The following is a 14,332-nucleotide window of genomic DNA, read 5'->3' on the forward strand; positions in this document are numbered from 1 at the left end:
ATTGATGGCTGTTACTTATGCAGAATGGTGAGTGTAATTGTGGCATATTCATATATGCATCAAGATGTAAGTGGATCAGTTTCATTTCCCCATAGCTCCCTCACCCTTCCCTCTTCCCTCCACCTGATGACTTTCTTCTGCCCTTATGATCTCCCTTCTATTTCCATGACATCCATTTTCCATGGTATTTTTCCCCACCTCTGGCTTCTACATATGAGAGAAAACATATGATACTTTTCTAAGTCTGAGTTTGCTCAAAATTATGATCTTGAGTTCCACCCATTTTTTTCTGCAAATGTCATAATTTTATTATTTATGACCAAATAAAACACCATTGTGTCCATATACCACGTTTATATACCTAGAACATTTCCATATCTTGGCTATGATTAATAGTGTTATGATAAACATGGATATTCATGTATATCTAGATTATGCTGACTTTAACTATTTTAGATAAATGCCAAGGAGTGGTATGGCTGTGTTACTGGCAAGAGTTGGGATCGGGTTCCTGTTCCACAGAGTGGAACAATGATCACCAGGTTTCAAGTGAACAGAAAGGTAAACGAGTGAACAGAAATTTTATTTAAAAAAAATAGTGAGAGAAAATTTTCAGAACTCCCAGTGCAGTGCCTGGGAGAGACAAGAGTGCTGTTTTAAGTCTGAACAGCATTCTTACTTTTAAAGAGAAGTTGTAAAGCTCCTCTTGATTGGTTCTTGATATTTCAATTGGCCTGCAGGGGTGCAGGCTGGATTACTCAGTCACTCTGGGAGATGAAAAGTCTCCTACTAGAATCACCCATTAAGCTCCACTTATAACATATTAAAAGCTTTTGCAGCTTGCATTTCTCAACTTCTCAAACTTCTGCCTGCAAAACACTTCCAAAGGTTTCTGAACTACTTGGTTAAGTTAGTCACAGTAACATCCCCACATCCTAGTACCAACTTCAAATGTAATCAGGTTTTGTGTCACTATGACCAAAGTACCTACAAGAACAACTGAGTGTGTGGGGGGGATTCATTTTGGTGCTCATGTTTTCCAAGTTCTCAGTCCATAAGTGGCTGACTACATTACTCTGGGCCCACCCCATAGCAGCACAGTATAGGGGAAGGGCCCAGCAGAGGAAAGCTGTTCAGCTATTGGCAGGGTCAGGAAGCAGAGAGGTGGGAAGGAGTCACAAAAAAATATATATACCCTTTCAGATCATGACCTTAGTGAGCCAACTCCACCATCCATGCCCTACTTGCCTACATTTACCATACAATCAGTCCAGTCAGATTAGGATGGACTGATCAGATTATAGCTCTTATCACCTAACCATTTTACCTCTTGCATAAATTGAAGCTTTGGAGGGACAACTTGCATATAGACATTTAAAATATGGTAGTTCTATTTTTAGATTTTGGAGAAATTCCTGTGTTGATTTCCACAGCAGCTGTACCAATTTACATTTAAACCACCAGTGTATAAGAGTTCCTTTCCCCCCATGTACTCACCAGCATTTATTTTTTGTTTTGCATTTTTGATGATCACCATTCTAATTGCAGTGAGATGGAATCTCAGGGTACTTTTGATTTGAATTTCCCTGATGGCAAAAAAATGTTGAGTAGTTTTTCATATAATTGTTGGCCATTGGTACTTTAATAAAATAACAGTAGAACAGTTTCAAAATTCAGGAAAGAGACAGACATTCAGATAATGGAGATATTTAAAACCTCAAATAGAAGTGACCTGAAATGACCCTCTCCATGACACATTATAGCTAATTGGATACTTTTCAAATAAATATGAGATACCATTGAGTAATTTAAATATGGGTACAGAGACAGGTATTACCTACTTGGAGATCATAGTAAGAGTTGGAAAAGATAATTTCTGAAATGAAAGGAAAATAAAAATTTGGTATATTTCATGGATTGAAAAGTTAGGGAAAAATATAAAATCATTACTAGATGATGATAATGAAAAAGAAAAGTGGGATCACTATAATTTCTCTGTCTTGACTCTGCCATATCCATAATAAAAAAAATATATAGCGCCTTCCCCAAGTCAAAATTTCATAAAGGTGTATCTGATTCATTACATCCAGGTCACATGACAAAGTCTCTTAATTCTATCACATAAGTAAGTTGGAAGGAAGTTGGGAACCTAAGCTTTGATGCCTCTTTTTTTTTTTTTTTTTTTTTTTTTTTTNATATATATATATATATATATATATATATATATATATATATATGATTCTTAATATAATGTTCTGAAAGCTGTAACTAGTCAAAAAACACTAATGAATTAATCATTAGCCAATAGACATTAGTTGTTATTTTTATTAATAGTATTAAATCTCTCACTTTAAAGATGAGAAAACTGTAGGTTCTACATAAATATTGTCAGTGACATATGACTTCATAAAATGCAGTCTTTTGTAATCTGGAAATATTGTGAAGAAACTCCTTTATTCACATAGAAAGGATACTCTACACGATCAGAGAAACTTCTCTAGTAACATACTATAGAAATGATCCCTGAAAGTATAGTCTTTCACATAGAAAGGATAAGGATGAGAAATAAGGTTGTGTCCCTTCTACTGATAGTTTATTGAGATGGACACCTATAAAAATAAAAAAAGAAAATATGCCTCTTTCCTTTTCAGGTGGGTCAGCCCTTAGTGACTCTTTGCTAATCAGATCAGTGTTCTGATTAGGAGGAATGTGTGCGTACTAGTATATACACTAGAAAGAGCAGGAAGGTACAGAATTTGACTATCCTGTACAATTAAGGAATGATGATTTTGAAGAGCTCAGTGGAAAATCAGCCCAAAAGAAAGGAGGCAAAAGAATAGGAAGAAAAGCATAGATAAAAAGAAAGATGAAAAAGAGAAGAGGAAGGGAGGAATACAGACAGAAAGGGAAATGCAAATTAGAATGTGTATTCTGGAGGTGACTGGCACCTCTCCTCTGTCTCCTCTAAACAGGCTGTGCAGAGCTCCTCTTCTGACTGTCTCCTGTTTCCTTTACTAAGCTCCTTCTCATCTCCATTTGGACACTTTAAAGACACCTTAAGCAGAACACATCTGAGACCTAACTCTTGACCCTACCATTCTGGTCTCTGCTAAAAAGTTGTTCTCAAGAAATTATCTGTGGATCAGGTTGTTAATAGCTTCTTGGCCTCCATAGTTCTTTTTAAACATCACCATGGTGTTTGATTTCCTCTAAAAATGGTATAAATCTAACTACCATATTTATTTACTTGCAGACTTATTCTGGTTTTAGTCCTCTCACTAAAATGTAAGCTATATATAAATGGGGACTTGTAGATTTGGTTTATACTAGTATTGTATGATCTACAAGCATAGTGTTTCAAAAATCAATATTTGGTAAATGTTGAGTAAGTTTTTTAATAAATAATCTACTCCCCAAATTTAGTTCTCCTGCATCATTTTTTGTCTCATAGAATGACATCACCAAGTATCTAATTTTGCAGGTGCTGTGCATATAATAATCCTTAAAGAAATCTCTCAGTCCTCAATTTGCATAATAAAATATTCACACTTAGTATTAAATTTTGCCTATTACTTTTTATGTATTCTTAAAATCAGTTTAATTCTCCTCATTTCCACAAGCATTACATTAGCATAGATACTGTCAACTCTACCTTGACTCTGTCTTCTACAATGTCTTTAATGGTGAGAACATATCCTCTCTTGACTGGTTCTGACAAAATTTCCATACTTCAGAGTTGTTTTATGGAAATGCAAACATGATAATATAATTTCTATTCTACCTAATTACCACCCCTCAATAAGGAAAATGAGAAGTGAAACTTAATTTTTAAATAAATAAACACTTTTATTATCCATTATTGATCTGCTCTGTAAGAAATCTTCTACTTCAAATAGCAACAACTTTTTGCCATTTTTTCCATGTATTTCTCTTCTCTCTCTCTGATTCTTGAATATTAGATCTCAGATGCACAAAATTGAATTATTTATGAGCTCTGCTTTTTAATATGTCATCAGTTTGGGTTCATGAATGACTCTTTGTTTTATATTTTAAATCTTTTATATAATAAAGTCTTTCTAATGCATTACCCAATTCAAGAACTAGAACACAAACACATCTTATATGTATGTGCTCTTTTTTTAATCTTGTTGTTCATTTGCTTCCTTCAAACTAAGGTGACTACTACCAGAAAACTCAACATGTGTGCTCACGTGTATGTTTGCCATGCTAACCAATTCTGGCCAGAGACCTGGCTTTTTACAGTGAATTAATTTAATCATGACCAAAAGGTCATTTTTAAGGTACTGTAAAAAGATAACATAATTTTCTGGTTTCATGGAAATCATTTTTCCACCAAGTAGTACATTGGTAAGGTACATTTATATTTTTACATATATCCTAGATTATTCATTTTGACTGACCTTCATTCTACATTTTATCGATATATCATTGAATGCTATACTACACCTTATTATTTCTATTCACTCTGAGTCAACTTCAGTTCTTCCACCACACTCTCCTTTATCCCATCATACACCTCGTTAAGTCTTAACATGGCCTCTTCTCTTGGATCTCAGCCAAATCTTCATTTATCAGGGAAGCATGCTTTGCTTTACCTCACCATCTTAAAAATGTTGCACTTCCCAATTTAAGGACTTGTGGATGGGTTTAATTTCTTGATTTTTCCATTAGTTTTTTTCCTTCATCATATAATCTCCATGGGGGAAAGACCACAGCTTTATTTTTCTTTTTCTCCTGAAAATTTATTCACAGCATCTAACACAATGCTTGGAACTTAGTGGATGCCAAGTCATATTTGTTAACTGAATGGATGCACTGAATATTTCTTACTCATGTTACCATAAGTTCAGGTACATTCTCCTAAAATAACACAAAATATTATTTTACACTTTATTTGGGTACAAAATCAAATGAGCCAAATTAAAGAGTGTGACAATATGAAAACAACTGACATCTGGGCTATGGCCAATGCTAATTATAATAACATGAATATGGATCACATAGAGCCCAATAGGGACAGATGAAAAGCAATCTTACTTGTTAGGTTTGCAAATGTTTACACAACTGATCGGGATTAAATGTTGAGAACTGTAAAAGTCTAGTAGAAATTAGCTACCCAATATTTTTATTTCTGAAAAATTCAAAGACTGAACTAAATTATTTCTAAAAAGTATTTTGAAGATTACATTTTGTTTTATAAACACTAATAAATCCATTTATAATAATATTAATTTTTCATCTTTATCAGTAGTTTCTTATGGGTAACACAGTTTTATCAATGAACTGTAAATTATTACTGAGTTGAATAAACACATATGACCTGTTGTCCTGACTCTGTTATACCAGACAGGACATACTAACTTAAGATAATCTTGTTCTAGCATTTCCTAAAGTTTATTATTATTATTATTATCATCATTGCAATGTCAGACGAACATTAAATATTTGTCTAAAGAATATAACAGGGCTGGGGGTTGGGGATGACTTCAGAGGTAGAGCATAAGGCCCTGGGTTAGATTCCCAGGAAGATATAGATAATAGAACTATCTATCTATTTATCTATCTATATATCTATATCTATATATAGACAGAGTGAGTGAGAGATACAGTATGTGTTTGTGTGTGTATATATATAATTTTATTATTGATTTTTTTATCATTATAGTATCTATGCCATTGAAGTATGGATCAGCCTATGATATCTTGCCTATTTTTATTGGTATGTTAGCTAAAAATTCATTTTTTTTGTATTAGGGATTGAACCCAGGAGCATTTAATCACTAAGCCATATTCCCATCCTTTTTATTATTTATTTTTTTTAAATTTAGAGACAAGATCTTGCTAAGCTTGCTAAGTTGCTAAGTGCTTCACTAATTTGCTGAGGCTGGCTTTGAACTTGTGATCTTCCTGCCTCAGCCTCCTGAGTCAGTGGGATTATAGGCATGTATCACAGCTCCTGGTTTAAATATTTGGCTTGAAATCCACAGAATAATGTGGTACCAGTTGCTTTTAGCAAAGTAATTGATTTTGATCAACTGTTTTGCAAGCCAGTTCTGAAATGCAGTCTTACTTTTGTTTTTTTCTGATTATTTACCACACACCTATGATATTTACCCTCACAAATTTAGGCACAGATGAGATTCTGTCTTTGTCTCCTTTAAGAAAAAAAAGAATTTCTAATAAAAATCAAGAAAACACAAAATTTTTTAAAAGAGTCTGAAAATATATGATTAATATTAAACTAAATTACATAATTTCTAAAATATTTGCTTAAGTCTGAAAACATATGATTAATATTAAACTAAATTACATTATAATTTTTGTGACTTTGTCTGCTTTTATAATGTCCTAAGTTCTTGAAAGCATCATCAGGTGTATTGTCATAAAGTTGAAGGCATATGCCTCCCTGTACCTCTGTTCAATTCTGTTGAGTTTACTTGCAGTCACCTGCTCTTACCACTAGATGGTGGTAAACACAGAAAGGCAGTCAATGCACCCTTGGGTAGGAAACCACAGGATGAGCAGGCCCAGAAGTGAAGTTTAGGGGCTTATTGGACACAACATAATAAATAAATTATTAAAATACAAAGAATAACTTCTTGAACTCAAAATGATGAAATATTTTCTCATTCTCCTTCAAGTATCTCAATAGAACTGTATACTTTATATTCTTTCAAACTTAACTGTGAATTAAACTTTCAAAAAATTAAAATGTTACCTAATTTTCTCTTTGCTTTCTACAATTGCATCATGGCATTTGGGGAAAAAAATCTTTTTTTAAATAAAATATGCTGTTTTAATTGCTAATAAATTTCAGAAATCAAATCATTATTTTTTCTTGTATCCCTCACAGTAATTATTACCAACGGATAAACACACCCAATTCTTCACAATGCTTGTTGAAAAATATGATGCTTACTTCTGTTCAGAACAGATTGGGTCATCTCACTGTAGAGTCCTTTGAGTATTATTTCCAGGAAATTAATAGATAAGTGTCTCTAAGAAAATTACAGAGGCCAAATCTTGGAAGAGGTGACCTCATTATGTCCCCAGTTTATTCTTCTGAGGCATGTGTGCTATCATTTGTTGGGATCTTTTCTTAGAACCTATCAAGTGCTTTTCTGTCGTGCTGCTGTTCAACCTCAAAGCTTCAGTGTTGGCTGTCCTCTTTCTCAGCTTTATCACTTTGCAATAGTGGGTTTTGTCTTTCTTTGATGGGTGTCCTTAGCTAAGTATAATAAGAATGAAGTCTCCCACACAGCTCTTCTTCATGTCTACTGCATAGCTCTACCATAAGTTCTTAAAGGAAGTGGGAGGTGAGTGGGTGAGTTTTAATGAATGTCATCTGTAGCCCCATACGTTCCAGAATAATATGCAGAAAAAGGAACACTCTTTTAAGAGTTTTGCAACAGTCAAGGAAGCAGCAACTTGCACAATGATACATCCACTTTAAACCCAGAAAGCATGAGAAAAGGTGTTTTGCTTATCCAGTTTCTTTCTTTGGTCAATCTTTCTTCTCATTCCATAAAACAGAGTTAAAAGAATGGCATATACATTTCCTTCACGAGGCTTGAAATTCATCATGTTAGGAGTTTTAAAATTTGCAACCTTTTCACGCAGAGTAGGAGTTAGTAAATTTAAGACCCACAGGTCTAATTTGTTCTGCTGTCTGTAAAGAAAGCTTTTAAGGAAAAGAACTATACCCATTTATTTATGTATTGTGTATCACTACTTTCTGTACTGTAATAGCAGAAATGAAAAACAGTGACTGAGATCATATGGCTGCAAAACTTAAAATATTTGTTCTATAGCCCTGTAGGGAAAAAGTTTGTCTATGCAGATTTCATGTTTGAAAAACACTCAATAAGTAAATTAATGAATAATATCACCTCTACTAATGCCTGACCTTAAAATGAAATGCTGCTCATTAAAACTGCATCAAGGCTTAAAGTGAGACTAAATGTGAATTGCTTTACTTGATTTAATTAGCTAACTAAAATAACCAGAGTTCCTTTTTTAGTAGATTGTTTTGAAAACACAAACTTTTGAGTTTTTCAATTACCTTATCAAATTTATGATTCATTTTTGTATCATATGGACTAAATGTTCTATCATATGGCAATGTGTTACTTAGGTTACAAATTCCATGAACAAATACTAGCAATTTCTTGACAAAAATTGTCCCATAATCAAGACAGATAAACAATTTTTTGAATATACTTTATTTTAGAGCAGTTTGTTTATATTCACAGAAAAACTGAGCAAAAGTTTTCAGTAAATTCACTGTCTCCCTTCTTATGCAGGCACCCCATTATCAATATCCCTAATAACAGTAATACATTCATTATAATTGATGAACCTGCACTAATGTATTATTTTCACCCAAAATCTATGGCTTACTTTGGCTTATCGTTTTGATTTATGGTTTACTCTTGGTGTTTTACTTTCTGTGAATTTCAACAAATGTGTAAATACATACTCAAAATTAAAATACCAAAGAAAAGTTTCACTGCCCTAAAAATCCTCTGTGCTTCACATATTTATTTCTTCCTCCTCCTAGCCATTGATAACCACTGATATTTTTTACTGTCTTCACAGTTTTGTCTTTTCCAGAATGTCAACAAATTAGAATCATACAGACTGTAGACTTTTCAGAATGGCTTCTTATATTAGTCTGTTTGTATTGCTATAACAAAATACCTGAGGATGGATACATTATAAAGGTTTTTTGTTTTGTTTTGTTTTTGTTTGTTTGTTTGTTCTAGCTCACAGTTTTAGAGACTCAACAGCAAGGCACCAGTGCGCTGGTGAGGTCTTTCCTACCCTCTTCAAATCATGGTAGAGCAGTGAAAAGGTGATCAGTTGTGTGCAGAAGGGGCAAAGCATGTGGATGATTTTGCTTTATAACAAGATACTCTCATTAAAACTAATGCAATCTGGAGCCAGCATTAACACCTTCTGAGTCAGTGCACCCGTGGCCTAAATACCTCCCACTGTTTACAATGTTATATCACCTCAACACTGCCACAGTGGCACATGAGTTTTTGGGATACACACTCAGACCATATCCAAATCATGTGACTCTTTACATTTTCTGGATGTTTCACAATTTATCTCTTCATTCACCTGATGAAGGACATTGCCATTGCTTCCAAGTTTTGGCAATTACAGATAAACTGATTTAAATGTCCTCTTGCAAGGTTGTTGTGTAAATATAAGTGTTCAGTTCATTTGTATGGATACCTAGAATGGTGATTGCTAGATTATATGGTCCCATGATTTGAATGCATTTCTCCAAAATCATGTTTTGGACACTTAATCACTAAAGCACCATGTTGGGAGGTGGGCTCAAATGCCATGTGGTTAAGTCTGAGGCCCTCAGTCTCATGAGCCAATCAGTGCTAATTATTAAAGTAATTGAGGCTTGTGTGCTCAGTCTTCACTCCCTCACACATTCTCTCTTGCCCTTCTGCTTCCCACCATGGGGTGACCCAGCAAGAATGCCTTTACCAGATGCTCCACTTGGATCTTGCCATTTCCATCTTTTTGAATTCTGAGAAATGCATTTCTTTTCTTTACTCACTACCCAGTTTCAGGTACTGTGTTATAGCTGCACAAAATGGACTAAGACATATGGGGGGTGGGTTTATTTTCTAAGAAATTGCCAAACATCCTTCCAATATGTCCATACTTCTTTGCATTTCCACTAGTGATGAATGGGAGTTACTGTTGTTTCACATTTTCTCCAGCCCTTGGTGTTGTTCATGTTTTAGATTCTCACTATTTTACTAGGTTTGGTTATGTTTTTAAATATATGATTTTGTAATTCTTTTCAATTAAAAAATAGGCTCTGAATATTTGGTAACATGATAATTCAATTAAAAAATAGGCTCTGAATATTTGGTAACATGATAATATGTATAATATTTCTCAAAATAAATTGATCATTGAACCATTTTTCCATATGATAGCTTATGAAATGAATGTTCCTGGGAAACCAATGATAGCTATGTTTTGTCTCTAGTGCTGAGCCTAGCCTAATTCTTGATACCTAGGATCTATGTGAGGATATTTGCTGAATAATTGAATACTTGAGGTTGGAGCTCATGAAGCTTGAATGAATTCAGATATAATGGGATAATATATGATACTTAGTGGAAAAGAAGGTACCAGTTGCATGCAAGGAAGAACTGAGGTTTAAAGTGAAGCTATTATGTGAATATTCTGTTTTAGCACAGTAGGTTAATTAAATAGTTAATTCTGCTACTAAAATAGAAACAGACATATGAGGCCAATTAATTGCTTTTTTATGAGGTCATATATTTGGCCAATATCTCACTGTAATTCAGTATTTTTTGGCAGCCAATAGTTGCTGATAGTAGTTTGCTTTGTCAGAACTGTTAGCAAACTGTGGTATTAAAAGAGATTTATTTGGTGAGAGCTGGGTGAATCTGTAAGAAATAAGCAGACCATCCAAGCTGTTGTCTAACACAGGAATTTGGAGAGACTTTTCTTTATCCTCTTGGCTCAAAGTACAATTTGTCATATTTTGAGTATGGTCGTAGCAAACTTTTCCAAATGTATCTCATATAATTATCCATTTTAGCCAACATTTTATTTAGAAAAGAATGTTTATATAACTTTGTATTTGGCTTCCTATATTCATTTAATATAAGAATGTTGTGGAAGCAAGCACTTTCTCAGTTCCTATTTTAAATGGCAAATTCATGCTATTACATTTTACAAATGAAGAAGCTAAATTCTGAAACAGGTTTCAATGAAATTTTAACTCTAACAATACGAGGGAGAATGTTGCTTAAGATCTCAAATACTAACTTGCCTTTTAATCCAAATTTGTGTGATGGTTCAATTTTATTTTTAAAATTTTTGTGGTTATTTCCATGTTCAATGTTGAAAGACTCCTAAGTGATTTAACCTTTGTTTCTTGCTTAACTTATTAAAAGAATTATGGGAGTACATCTTTCTACTGGGAAAATTTTACAAATATACCAAATGTGATAAAGATATTTGTAATTTTACATTTGCTGCTAGAATGAAAATTTACATAGGTGTAATTTTGATTTTCATAATTATATTAATACTGATGTTAGGTTATTAAAATATATTTCATGGTCAGGAAAAATTTCTGATCTTATCTTAGAATTTTAAAGCATACAACATGTGTGAAATAAAAACCTTAAATTAAATTTCAGTAAAAGTGACCTGTTAATCATTTTAGAAAACTTGAATTCTTTCTTAAGGGAAAATTATATAAATGACTATTAACCAGTAAGAACTTGCCTGGAAATAATGCCAGAGAGGAAGAGATAAGGCTTTGTGTTTTTGTTTTCTGTGCCATGATGGAACTTGGGAAAAATTATATATATAAAATCACTAAAGGTTGCCAGGAGAATTAAATTGGTTTGAGTTGGGATTTCAAAATTTGTCTATATGGAGAATGTCTTGTGTAGGTACAACTAAATTTAAAGATGACAAATTAGGAACTTGTTACAAACTTCCATGGGGCTTATAGAACTAGATCATAATACATGTACATGTGGAAAAATAAGAATTCATACCCCATTTGAATCAAATGTATAATATGTCAAGATCATTGTATTGTCTTGAGCAACTAACAAAAAAAGATAGCCATTAAGAGATAGAATGTTGAAACTGTGTTCTGTTTGCTTAATAAAAGCATTAAGATATCTCTGCCAAAAAAATAATATATATTGTGTACAGTGGTGGGGGAGTCTCCAGATGGTTAGAAAGAGTAGTCTTGTTCTTTCTCAGAAAGTAAGGAGTATGAGAGCAAAGTGCATAATCAAAGGTGTGGCCTGTAAGTTACCAATACTGGAAATGGAAATGGGAAGGACATCTGAGGTAGTAGCTGCCTTTGAGGAAGAATAAAGAAGATTGTAAAGGAGAGAAACAATTAGAGATATTTCTCATTAAGTGGCATCCAGGGACAGCACACGACAGTCATGTACAAATGGAAGTTAAGAACATATTGTGGTGCAGGGTTGCTACCTCTATGACTGTGAGACAGATATTTGGTTCAAAGGAGTACCTATATACTGCTGTATCATTAGGATAATTTAAAGGGACTCAGATACATATGTATCTGAATATAATTCAGATATATAGTTATGTAAAAATTTTATTTCTATGTGTAGAAGTTCTTCTAGGTCATGTGATATGAACTTGTTTAATTATTTAATCATATTATTCTCAGATTCCATTCTATGAGGTTAGTGACTATAGCAAGATGTGTTCTAGAAAAATAAAAAATATGGTTCAATGCCTAACTTAAGACCTATTACTGAACTGTGGCACTATTAGTATGATGCCACATGGTAGGTTTTAGATTGTCTCACATTTAGTGAACTGATCAATATTTATTTTTGATGATAATCACTTATGTTCTCATTTTATTTTCTTATTAAAAAGAATGGAACAAGGGCAAATATAAGTTACTTTTTTATTCATAATATCAATTTGCTATCTTTTTTAGGTTAATTTTTATTTATCTGGATTCACATTGAAGCAATTGGGAGAAATAATAAAATATGACATATATGATAACATGGTGTCTTTTTTCAGATCTAGCCACAAATCCATCTAAAATTATGTATTCATGTACTTCCTGCAACATGAACTTAAGTCAACAGTAGAAGGGACACAGTTCTTGATAACACACTCAGAAATTAATTGATTTACATTTACAGCAACCACACATACTGGTTTAACTAAATTTAGTTTATATTCCCAAATGCCAGGCTAAATGGGACATTGAGTCTCCTGGACTTAGGACAGATCTAGGTACAGTTCTATCACCCAGTCACTATAAAACCAAACAGTAATAACTACAATAACAACTTGGATAATGTATCTCCTGGGGAGGCCCAGATAAATCTATTTTGCACTATTTCAAATTTGTCTTTTGTGTTTTCCTAAATTTCCCCCTTCATTTTGTTTAGCAATCATTTTAAAAATCCTTACAGTACCATTTTATTAACATTTATCCAGAAAGCAATTCATTTACGATTATGTAAGAAAATTCAAAATATATTTTAGGGGTCCCTAACAAAATTTATGTTTTACATAAGTAAAATATGTCTTAGAATTAAAATAATAAAATATAGCACAGCAAAGAGGTTATCTTGATTTTGTTATATGAGTATGTGTGTGTGTATGAAATGTTATTTATTATATTCATTACCACCGTTTATGTGATGGTTATGAAATATATAAAATTAAAGAGAAACTTTTAAGAGACGATACTTCTGGCAAATGGGAGGAAACAAATATGGATAGAGATAGCAGAGTACTATAATTAACAGAAATTTGTGTGTGTGTGTGTGTGTGTACATGTCTACTTGTGGTGAGTTTGGTGGGTATGTGTGTGTGTTGTCCAGGACCCTCCCTTTTCTGGGTAAGTTCTCTATTTGTCTCCAAACTTCCTTAGAAGAAATCCACAAGCTCTGAGACCAAAACGGTCTCTGGGATTCTGTGTGCTAGGTAAAAGCAGCCACCATCACCTTTGGTTCCCTTTGTAGAAGGCAGGAGGCAGGGAGGGAAAAGTCCTGTGCGCTGTGAGATAGAAGTATGGTGGTGAATAACAGGAAAGCAGGAGCTCACGGGCTTGTGAGGTTGATGCTGAGATTTAGAAATTTACCTCATGCCACAGTGTCTCACAGTAATCTGCCTTGAAATTCACCAAAACTAATCCAATTATACCATTTATCTCTTTGTATCTTGCAAACTCTAGGAGACCAATGCTCCAAAGTCATCCCTCCCAAATTGCACACTCATCTCTCAGTAATTCATTTAATCTGACCTCATTTTACAGCATTCCCTGATTCAGTAAACCTTCCAAGGTGTCCCCTGTGTCTTCTGTTGCCTCACCTGCACAATTCCCTCTAGCTTACACTTTCCTCCGAATATTTCTTTTGTAATTGGCTGTAACCCTAGCTGTGCAATCTCTTCTGCACACTGTGGTTTCATTTCAGTCCTCCCAAGTAACATGCTCACATCCTAACACTGGCTGTTTCCCTTTCCACATCCCTAATATCAGAGTCTTTTTCGTTATTCTTGTCAATTCAGACCAGTTTTTCTCCCTCTGTTCTAATCTCTCTAACTTGGAATAAGAAGTCCTCTGACCTTGGCACTCACTAGTGTCCTTTTTGCACGTATCTAGAGATGATCAGACTCCTCTAGCTCATTTCTTGAAGAGTTTAGCTCTGGGCTCAGTGTCATTCTCTACAGTACTACTCCTGTCATAAGCATTAAGAATCAACTGTCCATAGAC

General features: G+C 33.8%; 1 pseudogene; it reads right to left on the reverse strand.

Annotated features, from left to right (window-relative positions):
• Positions 1 to 2,449: 2,449 nt before the first annotated feature.
• On the reverse strand, positions 2,450 to 2,539 carry LOC125610989 (annotated as a pseudogene).
• Between the last annotated feature and the right edge of the window lie 11,793 nt (positions 2,540 to 14,332).

This window comes from Marmota marmota, unplaced genomic scaffold (assembly GCF_001458135.2).
Source record: "Marmota marmota marmota unplaced genomic scaffold, marMar, whole genome shotgun sequence".
In the NCBI taxonomy this organism is placed as follows: domain Eukaryota; kingdom Metazoa; phylum Chordata; class Mammalia; order Rodentia; family Sciuridae; genus Marmota; species Marmota marmota.